General features: G+C 41.5%; 1 long non-coding RNA gene across 1 annotated transcript in view; it reads right to left on the bottom strand.

Moving 5' to 3' along the window:
• Positions 1-11044, bottom strand: part of LOC128597257 (uncharacterized) — a 100065-nt gene extending 89021 nt beyond the window's left edge. The window contains exon 1 of the long non-coding RNA XR_008383234.1: positions 10985-11044. This is a non-coding gene — a long non-coding RNA (uncharacterized LOC128597257). The remainder of the gene's footprint in view (positions 1-10984) is intronic.
• Positions 11045-15210: the final 4166 nt, after the last annotated feature.

Genomic DNA, 15210 nt, shown 5'->3' with positions numbered 1-15210 from the left:
ATGAAAGGAAGGTGAAAAGCTTAAGACGTGGGCAGACATTCAATCACATGGGACTTTGTAGGCCATGTTAAAGAGGTGGGTTTTCTCACTGAAAAGTTTTATGTAACAATTGAAGTGATCTTAGGCTCTCTCTGGCTGATTGAGGAGAGTAGCTTGGAGAAAGAGTAGGCTTGACGCCAGGAGTTCCATCAGGGCAATGCTGGCGTAAGATCTACCAGGCTGGACATAGAGGGGTGGCCATAGAAGCAGAAGTAAGCGTGTGAAAGTAAACTGAAGATCTGTTTAGAGATGGCATTAGCAAAACACATGGCCCTCTTTCTCCATGGACTCCCAGATTTGCAAGTTCCCTTCAAAGAATATGAGTCTAGGTTCAGACTGACTCTGTGTCTATGCAGATCAGTCAGTAAGACTGTCAACTAAGCAGCTCAACTCTGTCTGGGGCACAGTCTGGTTATTTTAGTCAGTCAGGCATGGCCTTAATAAGTGTCTCTTTCTATACATAGACACAGTGTCAAATCTGGTTTACACTGGACCACATTTTTTCGTTCTACTCAGCTCCTTGGGAGAAGTTTCTCCTCTCCCCAGGAGAAGTGTAGAGAGAGAATCTGGCCATCTATTTATAAAATTTGGGGTTAAAAGACATGATACAAAATAGCACGAGTTCTTAGAATCAGAGTTTTATGTCTGGGTTCTACTTAATTTGTGGATTTCTCTTCCCAAATAGAGGGAGTTGGCTGAGATCCTGGAGTTAGCAAATTGCAAGCACCATGTCCATTTCAGAAGGTTTTCTATGGATTTTTCCCACGTCATCTATTAATTACCTAATTACATAGTCGAATTATGGGATTTTTTCATGTATTTACACTGATTACGTAATTGTGTACAATTACACTAATTAGGTTAATGATACAGAATAACAGACTACAAATTGCTTTAAAGGGACACTGGGAAGGCTGGTAGGCCAAAAACCCTTTGAAGGTAGGTCAGGATCTGCCTATTAGCAGTTCAGAACTTCCTTCACCCTTGTCTTCATCCTGACCTATCCGATGCATTCAAAAAACAATATAGGGTAATTAGCAAAGCTCCATCACCCATGACCAGAAAACCCAGGACAATGCTCTGAGGCAGCCATAGTTCGGGGTTGACCCCTAGGTTCTCCACTTATAGCAGCAGTATAACTTCTCCCACAAAGATTTCTGCACCTTAATATTCAGAACGTGGAATACATTACCTTACCTAGAAAAAGAGACTTTGCAGCACTTTGAGATGGGGAGATTATCCTGGGTTATTTGGATGGGTCCAATCTGATCACATGAGCCCCGAAAATTGGAGAACCTCTCCAGTGGGCCTCATGTTGTACTTCCGGCCTGCAGAACTGTAAGGTAACAAGTCTTGGCTCAGCCACTAGGTTTGGGGTAATTTGTTTTTTTTTTGTGTGTGTGTGTGTGTGTGTGTGGTTTTTGGCCGGGGCTGGGTTTGAACCCACCACCTCCGGCATATGGGACCAGCGCCCTACTCCTTGAGCCACAGGCGCCGCCCAATTTGGGGTAATTTGTTACAGCAGCAAGGGGAAGCTAATACAGCTCTCCATGCTTTGCTCCTCCTTCCCTTCCCCATTCACTTTTCTTCTGTCACCTATTGTCATGCATATTCTCTCCTCAGCACTCTCTCCTATCAAAGCCTGTTACCAAAGAAAGGTCTGATAGCAATCTTGTCCCTTAATATGACAACATATCAATGTTATCTCTCCCAGTGACATTTGCATTTTCAGTTTAGGCCTAATTGTGTAATAAAATAAAATTCTGTCCATAAAAGTAGAGTGAGCACCTTATACATAGAGTTAGATCAATGTCATTTCTTATCCCAGCTCACCTACTTACTTGCCTTGTGACTGTGGTGACTGAGAACATTATATAACTTGAGCTGCAATTTCCTTACAGTAAATCAGTGATAAGAATATCCATTCCATAGGGTTATGGTAAACACATAATGAGATCAGGTACATTAGGTGGCTGGAACAGTGCCTTACCCATGGACAATGTTTCACGGCTTATCTGCCTTTCTCTGTAAAGAATTTGAGCCATTAATGGCCAACAGGGAGAAGTGACAGGAGAGCAGGAGAATCTCCCTATAGCTAGAAGAGGTTCTAGGAGATAAAATAGATTTTAGGAGATAAAATAAAATGCTAGATGATTTACGTCATGGAATCCTGGAACTACCAGGGAGACTAAAAGTGATAAGATCATTGCCTAAGGGAAACTGGGTAGTGGCAGCCACTCAAAGGCACTGGCTAGCCTAGCATGCTTCTGGCTGTACAACATGAAGGTGTTTGCAGAGAGGCAGGTAGGTGGGTTTGCCTCCTGAAGTTCTGCCCATTGCTGGCTGGTTTTGGAGACACAGACAGAGAGGACAGCTCTGCATCTGGATCTCTAGCTGTAACTCCTGGTCATTTTAAATATTTATGTAAATATTTATGTCTAAGCAGTCCCTGAGAATATTTGTGTAGGTTCTAGATGAGAGAAAAAGGGAAATTGTACAGAAAGATAATGATAATAATAACCCTTACATAACATCTACTCTGTATAAAACACTTCTCTAAACATTTTCTGTATGAAATCATTTACTACTCCAAATAACTCTTTGTGGAGGCAGGTGTGCTATTCTTATTTGGAATTAAGGAGCACACAGACATAAGGTAACTCTCCCAAGGTTGTCAGCTGTTGGGAACCAGAACTGAGATTTGCACTTGGATCCCCTGGCTCTAGAAGTAATGCCACATCCTGACACCAGAGCTTGGGGCCCAGCATCACCAGAGGAGCTGGATTCTCATGGGTGACTTTGATTTTGCCTTCTCAGTCATACCTGAGCCATCAAAGGGTTTTCCACCATGAGGTAGTCAGACCCAGAAGGCCCACACAATCTAATCCCCAGAGGGGATCTAATTAGCTTTTTTTACATTCCATCCAGGTTAGAGAGCAAGCATCATTCCTGGGGTTAGACTTCTTGTTCCTCATCAAGATGATGATGTCTTTAAAGCAAAGAGAGATTCTGGTTCTCACATAGCCTTGTGAAAATTTCTTTAAGCTTATTAAGCACAGTCACATATCCCGTAACAAAGGGGATATGTTCTAGGAAATGCATTGTTAGGCAATTTCTTCATTGTGCTACCATCACAGAGTGCACTTACACAAACCTATTACAGCCTCCTACACACCTGGGCTACATGGTGCAGGCTATTGCTCCCAGGCTACAAACCTGTACAGCATGTACTGTACTGAATACTGTAGGCCACTGTAACAAAATGGTAAGTATTTGTGAGTATAAATGTATCAAGTCATAGAAAAAGTACAGTAAACATGTGGTATAAAAGTGATACAGCTGTGTGAGACACTTGCCATGATTCCACTTGTAGGACTAGAATTTAGGTGAGTGATGGGTGAACACGAGACCTAGGACGTTACCATACTCTACTGCAGACTTTATAAACATTGTGCTTTTAGGCTACATGAAATGTATTCTTTTTGCATAATAAATTAATCTTAACATACTGTAATGCGTTTACTTTATAAACTTTTCAATTTTCTTTAAGTCGTTGACTCTTTTTAAATAACATTTAGCTTAAAACACAAACAGCATTGTACAGCTATACAAAAATATTTCCTTTCTGTCCTTCGTCTATGAACTTTTTTCTATTTTTAAAATTTTAATTATTTTTTACTATTTAACGTTTTTTTGTTAAGAACTAAGACATGGCCAAGTGTGGGGCTCATGCCTATAATCCTAGCATTCTAGGAGGCTGAGGTGGGTGGATTGCCTGAGCTCACAGGTTTGAGACCAGCCTGAGCAAGAGTGAGACCCCACCTCTAAAAATAACTGGGCATTGTGGCAGGTGCCTGTAGTCCCAGCTACTCGGGAGGCTGAGACAAGAGAATTGCTTGAGCCCAAGAGTTTGAGGTTTCTGTGAGCCTTATGCCACTGCACTGTACCAAGGGGGACAAAGTGAGACTCTATCTTAAAATAAATAAATAAATAACTAAGACAAGAGCATTCACAGTAGCCTAGACTTACACAGGGTCAGGGGCATCATATCACTGTCTTCTACCTCCATATCTTGTCACAATGGAAGATCTTTGGGGTCAGTAACACACGTGGAGCTGTCATCTCCTGTAATAACAATGCTGTCTTCTGGAATACCTCCTGAAGGACTTGCCTAAAGCTGTTTTACAGTTAACTTTCTATAAAATTAGAATTATACTCTAAAATAATAATAAAAGGTGTAGTATAATAAATACATAAACCAGTAATGGAGTCATTATTTATCATTATCCAGTGTTATGAACTATATGATATTGGATGCGCTATACTTTTTTGGGACTGGCCACTCAGTAGGTTTGTTTGCACAAGCATCACCACCAACTTGTGACTAGTGCATTGCACTACAATGTTATAATGGCTACAGTGTTGCTAAACTGTAGGAATTTTTCAGCTCCCTTGTAATTTCATAGGATCACTGTTAGATGTGTGGTTTGCTGCAAACCAAAACACCGTTGTGTGGTACACACACGCCTGTACTGTCCATGGCAATCGGGCTTTGTTGTACAGTGTGAGAAATGCCACACAATCCCCCAACACTCACAAATGTTAGGTTGGGATTGATGCCTCATCTGAAATTCAGATCTGAGTCAGTTCTCTGAGTAAGGAGACTGACCCACATCAAAATGCAGAGATGTTGGCGTCTCACTAAAAATAGAAAAATTAGCCAGGCATTGTGGTGAGCACCTATAATCCCAGCTACTTGGAAGGCTGAGGTAGGAGGATTGTGTGAGCCAGGATTTTGAAGTTGCTGTGAGCTATGATGCCATAGTACTCTAGCCTGGAGCAACAGAATGAGACTCTGTCTCAAAATATATATATATATATATATATACATAGATGTTGAGATTGGCTACCCACTATGCCCTTACTAGTTATTGATACACAATATGAATTAATTGATAAACATCATTTCTGATGTGGCATTATCTCAACTTAGAACATAAGGATGACAATAATCAGTCCTATCTATTTTGATGGGTTATTCTGAGGAAAATATGAAATAATGTTTATGAAAACAATTAAGTGAAAAGTGCTATCTAATTTCTATTGCAACACTTATGGGATACCTGCTGTATGCCAAGGGCATGAAAAGAATTTCTACTGAGCCAACGGTATCTCTCCCCTTAGGGATTTAATCTAAGAAAAGATGAGATTAAAATATTACAATATAGATATATAAATAGCCCACGTACATCTCTCTACCACCAGATGTGCCCCAATTTTTTATAATAACCAAGTTCAATTTTATTTCCATCTGACCCACTAGACTATTTGCTTTTTCAGGACAAGAATTATATCCTGTTTACCTTCCCAGGACATAACCAGTTGCTTGACACATAATAGGTGCTCAATAAGTGTTCATTGAATAAATGAATGAGCAAGTGGCCACAAGGAATGTTTTGCTGGAGACAGAGCCATTGTCTGTGTGCCCCTGCTGGTTCCCAGATGCCAGGACTGTATGATCCTCTGATCCTCTACCCCCTGCTCTCCGGATGTCCTCTTCCTTTCCAGAGTGGCTGTGCCCTCCTCCCCCACACCGAGCTTTACATCCACCTCTGTCTCAGCCCAGACCCACCCTCATTATTCCTCCATGTCAGAGTGGCCCTGTGGGCAGCATTCCTGAGCTTCCTTTTGGCGTCAGAGCTCAGACACGAGTGAAATCACTTATCTGCTGTTTCATTCGCTATGACTGCTACCTGGATTCCACACACTGCATCGCCCGACAGTATTGATCTTCTGTTTCAGGACCCAGCAGAACAATTTCACTTTCAACTGACTAATTGTGCGGGAAAAGGGCTTTAAAACAAAAAAAGGGAAAATCCATTAAACTATCTAAGACAAAACCTAGGTCACCCTGCTAAGTACTACACCCATACAGATGTACCATTAAAACAGATGTTCTTGCAGACAAGCCTAAACTGTTAATAAGATTGCCTGAGGAGGCCTTGTTTTGTAAATGATTTCCTAGGTTTTTGTTTTTAGGGGGGATGAAGGGAGTAGAGTCAGAGTCCAAATGAGGCAAATATTTGTAGTCATTTCTTCCGGTCCATTTTCACTGTTGTTACAGAGCTGGAGTACATGGACACAGCCAGTGTCCTAAACAGGGAGGCAATGTAAGGACTGTCAGTTGCACAATTATGGATTCGTATAAAGATTATCTCATCCACAGCTTTTCAGACTATCTTCCCTGGGGTCTTCAGAGTTCTGAGAAGTTGCTTAAGGGGGTTTGGGGAGGGTGGGTGGTATAGATAGAATGCGTCTCTCTCAAAGTAATCCTTATGTTGAAATCTAACCTTCGATGGGATGGTTTTTGAAAAGAGGTGGGGCCTGTGGGAGGTAATCAGATCATGAGGGTATCGCCGGGTGAAGACGGGAAGACCAGGCAGTCTACATCCCCGAGGGGCCCTCGACAGATCACCCCCATGGTGCCCTCATCTCAGACTTCCAGCCTCTAGAATTATGAGAAGGAAATTTCTGTTATTTTTAATCTACCTAGTTTATGGCATTTTGTTATAATAGCTAGAACCATGATGGTTTGTCCCTTATTCATGAATTATAAAACTATTTTTATAATAAAAATAGTAAAAAATGATTTCTACATTTAAAAAACCTTTTAGACCATGGACCTGTATCGTATGCACAGTGGTTATAGTTGTTGCTCTACTGCCAGGCGGGATGGGTTCAAATCTCACTCTTACCACTTACTGCCTGTGTGACTATACCAAGCCCTCCACCTGCTACCTGGGTCAGGTCCCCTCCCTGCCATGCAGGGTCTCTGTCCCTGCCATTAACAGAATTGTTCCATCAACATATAAACATCTTTTAAAATGAAAAAGGAATCTTCCTTTGATCTCATCTCTCTTCTCTTCTTCCTTTCACAACAAAACTCTTCAAAAGAATTGCCCATGATTCTGCCTTACTTCCTCATCCTCCATTCCCTCTCAAATCCACTCCGCAGAAACTGCTCTCATCAAAATTACTGTAATGGGCAGGATTCTCCAAAGAAAGTGAATTCCAGGTGGGCTATCTTTGGGTTCATGGTTCAGCCAAAGAAACCCCTGCCATGGCCCTTCCTAACCCCCGAGCTGCAACATGAAATGCAGTATCTTTGCTTAGGGGTCCCATATCAGTGACTTTAGCCTAATCCAACTTCATATTCCTCTTTCCCACACCTTCAATATCTATCGCCACACATATTCCACTAATTTTTCTTGTGTAAGTTAGAAAACTAATAGTTCTTGGGAGTGTAGTGCACCTCCTCGTGGTTCACACTCTGTACCTCACCTTTAGAGGCCTTCTGGGACTTGAGTCCAGTTATAGGTCTAGAAGCCAAGGGGGTTGGCAGGGCGGGTTTTGAGGAGAATCAGCATATCAGCAATATGACAACTGTCTGGGGGAGACCAGTATTGTTTTCTCAGGCAACACAGTGTTAATGCCCTCAAACGGAGGTAAAAAGGCCAAGAGACCACTGAGTGTGAGAAGGGCACTTCCACTGACAAGAATTCACTCAAATGTAAGAGCTCCCTGGCCTCAGCTTCATTAGTACCTTCTCACACCACTTCATCCCCACTTACAAAATCCCAATCAATGCCCTCACTCTAACAGTAAACACACTACACGGCTGAGAGTTCAAATTTGTTGTAATTCAGCCAATTGCCCGATGAGGGCCTGTGTTTGATTTTCAGCCATTGGCTACAGGAAAGAAGATTCTCCTTCAGGGCACAATAGAAGCTCTTAGTTTTTTTAAGTGAAGATAAAGCTGGGAATGTGAAACCCAGCACACTTTTTCTTTCACCATTTTGTCCAGCTACATAAAGGGCAACCCATCGGTGTCATTACAGCCTTAGTTTTCCTCTACAAATGTTCAAAAGTGTTACACACAGAGTCACTAAGTTCCTCTTCTAAGTGGTTGATAAGAGTATCCAGTGCAGAATATGGATCTGTGAACAGCTGGTAGGATGGACTGTCAGTGCTCTCGCCACCATTGGAAATAGAATCCTCAACATTTTTAAGTCAAATCAGATGACCAATCAAATTCTTGAAACCCCAAGACCAGTTGGGGAGACTTGTCCTTAAAATTTGGTTCCTCTAGAACCAGTTCTGGTACCAAAATCTTAGTCGGGGTTTTACAGAAAAGCAGAACCAATAGGATAGAGATAGAAATAGAGAGGTAGAGGTAGAGAGGGAGAAAGATGAGAGAAAGAGAAAGTGAGAGAGATGAGGGTGTTTATTAGGGGAATGGCTCACGTAACTGTGGGAGCTGAGAAGTCCCATGATAGGCTGTCTGCAGGCTGGAGACCCAGGGAAGCCAGTATCATGGTTCAGTCCTTTAGTCCTTGTCCAAAGGCCTGAGAACCAGGAAAGTGTAACTCTCAGTCTGAGGCTAAAGCCCCGAGAATTTGGGGGACCACAAGTGAAAGGCCCGGACTCCACAGACTGATGAACCTGGAGTTCTGACGTTCAGAGGTAGGAGAAAGTTGTCCCAGTTCCAGAGAGAGGGAAAAAAATGCACCTTTCCTCTGCCTTTTTGTTCTATCTGTGCCCACAGCCAATTACATGGTACCCGCCAGCCACATGGAGCAAGAATAGGTCTTCCTCACTCAGTTCACTCAAGAGTCAAATGCCAGACTCTTCCAGAAATGCCCACATAGACACAACCAGAAATAATGGTTTACCAGATATCTGGGCATCCTTTAATCAAGTTGAGTTGACAGTTAATTATCATAGTAACCGATGGCCTTCAGGCTTCAATTCCATTGGTCATTTCTCAGTCTCACTTTATTTTACCTATAAGTAGCATTGGAGGTATTTCAGCATATCATGTTTTATGAAAAAAAAACATTTCACTTAGTCTCTGCAATCCCACATTTTTGCTTTGCTTCTTACCTCACATACCATTCTTGTCAGTCTCCTTTCCTGGCTCCTCCTCAGGAATCCTAACTGCAGGAATGCTCCAAGACTCTCCCCTCAGCCTTCTTGTTCTTTTCTAGCTACAATCACCCCCAATGTAGTCTCACCTAGTACCACAGGCATGAATCTTCTGTATGTTTATACCGGACAAATTTATACCTCCAGCTCCAAACTCTTCTTCAATCAATAGACTTACATATCTACTTGCCCACTTGACATCTCTATTTGAATATGTATATGACTTCTGTAACTTAATAGGTCCAAAACTAAACTCTTGATCACACCCCTCCCCCAAATACAATTCTTCACTCATTTGTAGATGGCATCGAGTGGCTAAAGCCAAAATCCTCAGAGTCATTCTTAATTTCCTCTCTCTCTCCCTACTCTCTCCTACATCCATTCCATCTGTAAATATTTCTTATTTGAACTTCAAAATATATCTAAGATACAGCGACTTCTCACCACCTTCCTTGATAACAGCCCTACCTTGGATTAGTGCAACACTTTCCAAACTGTTCTGTCTTCCACATCTGCCCCTTCTCTCTCACAATAATCAAAACCTTCCAGTGGGTTCCAAATCAAAAGGAGAAAAACATTGAAAATCCTTGTGATGACCTACAAAGTCCTCTCTTGGGCTTAAACTTTTCCTCTTCTCCTTCACTCTGAACTTGTGACAGCCCAGCAAACATGCTCTGCTGCCACACAGCCCATTAGCTCACCTCCAAAGAAGGCTACTCCTCACTCAGCACAGACAAACTCATCACCAGGAATAAACAAAACACAGGAATAAATATGTCCCCTGGGGGTCTCGACATAATGGGGAAGCTTAATCCTCAGCTTGGTAAGTGCCACGGCCACAACCGTGATCAGCTCAATCTTCAAGGCAGATCAAATGACTTTCGGGGATACTTATGTACAACCCCCAGCTGGAGGGCCAAGAGGTTTCCTGAAAGACTGACTTTTCTGGATAGCAATTATAAAAATTCCCTTCCTCACCATCAGCTCTTACATTTTATTCTACTTGATGGTTTTGTAAAGCATTGTGTAGATGTGATCTTGTGCATATACCACTCACAGCAAGTCTGTGCATTGGACTTTTCCACAGCTGATGCTTGGACAGAGAAAGTCTTGTGGTTAGGGAAGGTAATTGCAGAAGTGCCTAGGGTTTTTAGCCTTCACAAGTTACCATTTTCAAGATCACTATCTTGCTTCCCATTTAATCTGGGACCTTCATGACTTCAAAATAGCTGCCATCAAGATCAGACTTTAGGGTCTTCTCTGGTTTGTTCTCACAAGCTACCTTAGGTTTTACCAGCAGGCCTCAGTCCCTCAGACCTACCCCATCCATGTTCAGCCCCAGAGGTGTTGAGAGCTAGGCATCTATCACACCTAATAACTTTTTAAAAATAAACTGGCTATTTTGAAATCATGACAGTATAGAAAGCTGTGGTGGCGATCCTGCCGATTTGATGGCAAACATATCTGTGCATTTCTTGCCAATTCAGAGTACAAGGAAAAAGAGTGATGTCTGAGGCTAACAGGCAGTCAATGACCATTAGAACAGACCAAGTTAACTCCCACACAAATAAAAGGAAATGAAACTGTCCTTGTACTATATAACAAGTTCAGGAAGCCCGATTCGAGCTTAGACCCACATATAGTTTCCTTAAAAATCTTGCACAAATTTGTTCTCATGCACTTTTTGGCCATATATTAACTTTTTTACTTCTGCTTTGCTACTGAAAATCTTTTAGGAACAAACTCAAGTTTGGCCAATCAATCCAAGTTAATGACTTTGATATTGAAACCCTAGAATCCAGCTAGAAGTCATTAAATCAGAAAACAGTAACAAAGAAAAAAAGAAAATATCCAGAGGAACTTGTAACTATTGCAATATAAATTAAAAACAAATCTTCATTTCCACCAATCTCAAAGGTGCATTTCTGAGGATGAAATAATTGCACTTCACAAGCCTTACCTTGAACTTGGACATGAATCAGCCCAGCACATCTCGAAGCAGCTGTCAGTTACTATTATTTCCACTCTTCAGAGAAAGAAATGGAGGTATCTTACAGAGGTAGGGTTCCTATCTCACAGCCACACAGCAAATTGTGGGCAAAATTAGAATCAGAATCCCAGCCAACTGATCTGTGGTTATGAAATCAATCTGCCAAATGATGCGAGATGTAATTAAATAAACGCCTATGCACATGGTACTGAGTGTTTAGTAGGCGCTCAATAAATTTCATGGAATAAGTGAAAACAAACAAACAAAATAATAAGTTACACTATGATCCCAGCCAAGTGTGCCAGGCTGAGGCCTCAAAGAAAGAGTGTTAGAACTGGCATACACAGAAAAAACCTAGAGGGCTATGATCTATATCTCCTGTCAGCTCTGTTTCCTTTCCTGGGGCAGGATCAGATCGCCCATCAATCCAAGCAGATTCCTCTTCTTCCAGTTATTAAGCAAACTTCCAGGAGTGAGCTTTTTTATGTTAGGGCTTGGCTACCTCTTTCTCCTGAAACTTTAGGGGAGCAGGAGGAAGACCAGAGACCACCAGGAAACAGTCATTCTTAACTCCAGTATTATAAACATACCATGTCTTACACTTTTTAATGGTCAGTTTAGTGTTTGGTGTTTTACTGGCTGCCTTAAATTATATTAGCCATTATTATCAGTTATATAAAATAAAAAATCCTAAGTTCCTTGAGGGACAGACTGATAACAATATATCCCATGCGGACCTCTCCTGGGGGTCTTCGGTGTTGATATATGCCAGATGCCCATAAATACCCCTTGGCTATAGCATTAAATTTGACGACCATCCAATGACATTCTCTAAGCGAACATTTTGGAAACCCCCCTTTGAACATTTAACCGGTAGGATATGAGCCACCTTCATTTTGGGTTTTTTGTTGTTTTTTTTTTTTTTTGGTTCTTTGTTTACAGAAAAAGCAGTCCCTTGTAACTTCTACCTTGTAACATAAAACCATGATAATTTTCTCAACCAGACCTGGAGTGGTTGACCAAAAATAATTCCTCCTGAAGAGAAAATTACCTTACACTGTGAGAGGGTGATCATCATTACCTACAATGAAAGAAGGTATAGAGCCGTCTGGAAAACTAAAGAAAGTTCAGTGAAAATTCACGGGGAGAAAAGCATTTGGCTTGTTCTTCCCTGTCCAGAAATGTTTGAGATCTACCTGCTAATCACCTGTGTTCTGGTGACCATTTTATAACAAATACTTCTCATCAGGCTTAAGTGGAAGCCACATAATAATAATTAAAATAAATAAAAAATCACCCATTTAATTTGCTGTTAGCCAGAAGATTTTGTTTTGTTGAATGCTTTATTGGAAGATTTATGGGGGCTTTTTATATCTGGTTTTATAGTTTTATAATCAAACTAATTAATGTTAATTGATTTAGGATGTATTGGGGTGAACATAAAGCAAGCATCAGGAAGAATTAAATACAGTGTGGGCAATTGGAGAACGTGAATGAAGCAGGGAGACTTTGCAAAATAACAGTGGTGTTTTCAATGGTTGTTTAGCGTTTTGTGCTCTTTTCAAATCTTGCTCAGGGAAGATTAATTTAGTGGGGATTTACTGGCTCTTAACGGAAAGCCATAATAATTTCAGAAATGTGTTGCCTTCCAGGACTCTCCCTGCTGAGTAAGTTCTTCGAGCCTGTTTTCCGGGACAATAAAGGTTGGGATCCCAGATAAGAACAAAGTGAACCCAGGCACAGATGGCTGAAGTCCATGTACACAGCCAGCCTATTTTTAATCAGGCAGCTAGGATCTGAAGAGTCCATGATTTGAATTCTATTTGTGGAAATATACTTCATCGGAGTGAAAGAGTATATGAGACTTTGCTGCCCTGGTCTTGTCCCACCTCTGAGTCAAGGAGCCATCTGGAATATTCTGTCCCAGCTTCACAGTTCTCCAAAGCCACTTTAGCAATTACCTTCCCTAATCACAAGGCTTTTTCTTTTTCCTTGGCTGGGGAAAAGTGGTCCAATGCACAGACTTGCTGTGAGTGGTATATGCACGAGATCACATCTACACAATGCTTTAGAAAACCAAAAAGTAGAATAAAATGTAAGAGCGATGATGAGGAAGGGAATTTTTATAATTGCTATCCAGAAAAGTCAGCCTTTCAGGAAACCTTTGGCCCTCCAGCTGGGGGTTGTACATAAGCATTCCTGAAAGTCATTTGATCTGCCTTGAAGGTTGAACTGGTCACGGTTGTGGCCGTGGCATTTACCAAGCTGAGGATTAAGCTTCCCCATTATGTCAGGTCCCAGAGGGGACATATTTATTCCTTTGTTTGGCTCATCCTGACGATGAGTTTGCCTGTGCTGAGCGAGGAGCAGCCTTCTTTGGAGGTGAGCTAATGGGCTGTGTAGCAGCAGCCCGTGTTTGCTGGGGCCTCACAGAGGCGCTGAAGACTATCAGAGCTGTGCCCACTCACAGGAGGAGGAACGGTTAGGACCCTGACCTACTGGGAAAGCTTCCAGCAAAGCTAATGGCAGCAAGTCTCTGCCTTCCCCTTGCTGATTTAATCACAGCTGCCTTCCCTTGACAGGTCCAACTATGCCTCTTCAAAACAGCTACCTCTATCCTTTACTTGCTGGTCTACCAAAAAACAAAGTCAACTACCCAGTCCCCCTGAGGGGGGTACTGTCACTCAGAACTTCCAAGTCAGGCTACTATGGAAAAAACCTAAGAGAAAATTTTCCTTCCAGGTTGCCCAAATAGATGCACAGATGTTAATACACCTGCTTTTGCTCTGTGGATGATGGTAAACTAGTTGCTGGTCCTTGTTTTTCTACTTTTAGAGTAAGGCAATTCCCTATAAAGTCCTTGAGGAGAAGCTTATTGTAAATAAAAAGCATTTTTATTATTGCATCACTATAGTCAGTATTATCACTTCTTTTCTTCAATACATATAACCCCCTACACAGAAAGAGGCTATCTGCTAGATTGGATGCCACTTTTGGTGACAGGTCAGGGAAAGAAGCTGGGCTTGATGTGGCCTGGCAGGTTCATAAATTTGGTTTCTAATTTTATGTATTTATTTCTTTTAAAGGAAAAAAGGGAGAGAGGGAATACTCACAGCCATGAAATCATTAAAACCAATTCCCTTTCTCTCCCCAGCCCTCCCTCTCCTTGAGTATGTGTGTGAAACAATCTTTGCAGCTACAGAGCCATCTGATGGTATTGATCCAGATGTGGAAATTGGTATTGACTGCTGCTGCTGCTCCCTGCACTTTCCCGGCTTTTAAAGACACAGCATATAGGTGATTTCACTTTGCACATGACACAGGTCTGGAGACATTTTCTGAAACAAACTAAATAATACAAATTAAAAATTGGATTTTATTTCTTGCTCTCCCACTTAAACCAAATAGGAGTCCAAAGATCTTCCCATTAAGAGGGCAACCAAAGAAAAGCATGGTGCCTTTTTGTGGGGAGAGGAAAGGACAGTTTTTTGCACTTTGATTTCATTCTAACCACTGGTGAGTGTCTAAGTACAGCCCCAATGTTGTTGAAATCCTTAGAGGATCTGAAAGCTTAATGAGAAGTGTAGTCTGCTAGTCAGAGATGCTATATTAGTTCTCTTGTGTTTCCCTAAAAAAAAAAAAAGTCACAAGCTTAGTGATATAAAAGCAACACAAATTTATTTTATAGCTTGGCAATTCAGAAGGCCAGTGTGAGTCTCACTGGACTAAATTTAAGGTATCAGCAATCTTTGTTCCTTTCTGGATGTTCTAGAGGGGAATCTATTCCCTGCTCATGCAGATTATTAGCATAATTCAGTTCCTTGTGGTTGTAGGACTGTGATCTCAGCTTTGGGAAGCTACTCATTCCTTGGTTTGTACCTCTTTCTCCATTTTCAAAGCTAGCATGTAGCGTCTATGTCAACCTTAACTTTAACCAGGTCCAAAAAGTCCCTTTTGCTGTGTAAGGTAGCATAATCCCAGTTTCTAGGGATTAGGATGCAGGCATGCTTGGTGCAGGGGAAGGCATTTTTCTGCCTACCACAGATGTCACATTTCTATGCTACTTTCAACTGAGTTTCAGGAGAGTTTAGCAGAAACTAAACAAACAAACATACTAGCATTTGATTTTTAATAATGAGCAGCAACGTTATTCTTGCATTGTGCGTGAGCACATCCATAATGAAAGTATGTTCGCA

The sequence above is a fragment of the Nycticebus coucang genome, chromosome 10 (assembly GCF_027406575.1).
Source record: "Nycticebus coucang isolate mNycCou1 chromosome 10, mNycCou1.pri, whole genome shotgun sequence".
Classification (NCBI taxonomy): domain Eukaryota; kingdom Metazoa; phylum Chordata; class Mammalia; order Primates; family Lorisidae; genus Nycticebus; species Nycticebus coucang.
Note: the sequence above shows the minus strand (reverse complement) of the source record. Positions and strands in the feature narration are given on the sequence as shown.